The sequence below is a fragment of the Berghia stephanieae genome, chromosome 6 (assembly GCF_034508935.2).
Source record: "Berghia stephanieae isolate SIO BIC M18660-M18661 chromosome 6, UCSD_Bste_1.3, whole genome shotgun sequence".
NCBI lineage: Eukaryota > Metazoa > Mollusca > Gastropoda > Nudibranchia > Aeolidiidae > Berghia > Berghia stephanieae.
The window spans coordinates 2,218,232-2,218,873 of NC_088365.1; positions in this window are offsets into that span (position 1 = coordinate 2,218,232).

A 642-nucleotide genomic window follows, 5' to 3' on the forward strand; every position below is an offset into this window, starting at 1 on the left:
AATAAATCGATGAATTTGTCATAACCATTAGTTTTTGTTTTTTTTTTCAAATAAACAAAAACACGCAACAAAAAATAACAATATTAATAACAACAACAGCTGCAAAATAACTCGAACCACCCCCCCCCCTCCTCAAGAAAAAAAGAAACAAAACAGAAAAAAGAGCAAAAAAAAAAAAAAATAAAAGACAAAAAAAAAAAACAAAAAAAAAATCCACCGAATACAAACACAAAAACCAAAAATAAACCAAAACAAAAACACCGTTCAAGTAAAAAGAATAAAATCCCACCAAAAAACAAAATTACAAAAATAAAACAAACAAACAAACAAAACGAAATATATATTATATGCGTATGCGAAAAGAATATTATGGGGGTTAGATTGTCTCATCAATACTGTAAAATACTTTAAAATCAAACTGGCAGGACGGATCAATAAAAACAAAAACTCCACTTGTTTATTACACAGAATAATGAAATAGATAAAGGTAGGTATAAGCTGACATGTACGTATTTGCAGGTCTGGTAATCGAAATTGTTATGGGCTCGTTGTTTGTTGTAACGGAAATACTCTTAAACCAAGGCGTAATGTTGTTCATTTTTTAAAATCAAGCTCATAACTGCGTTCGGTTATCAGTTATCA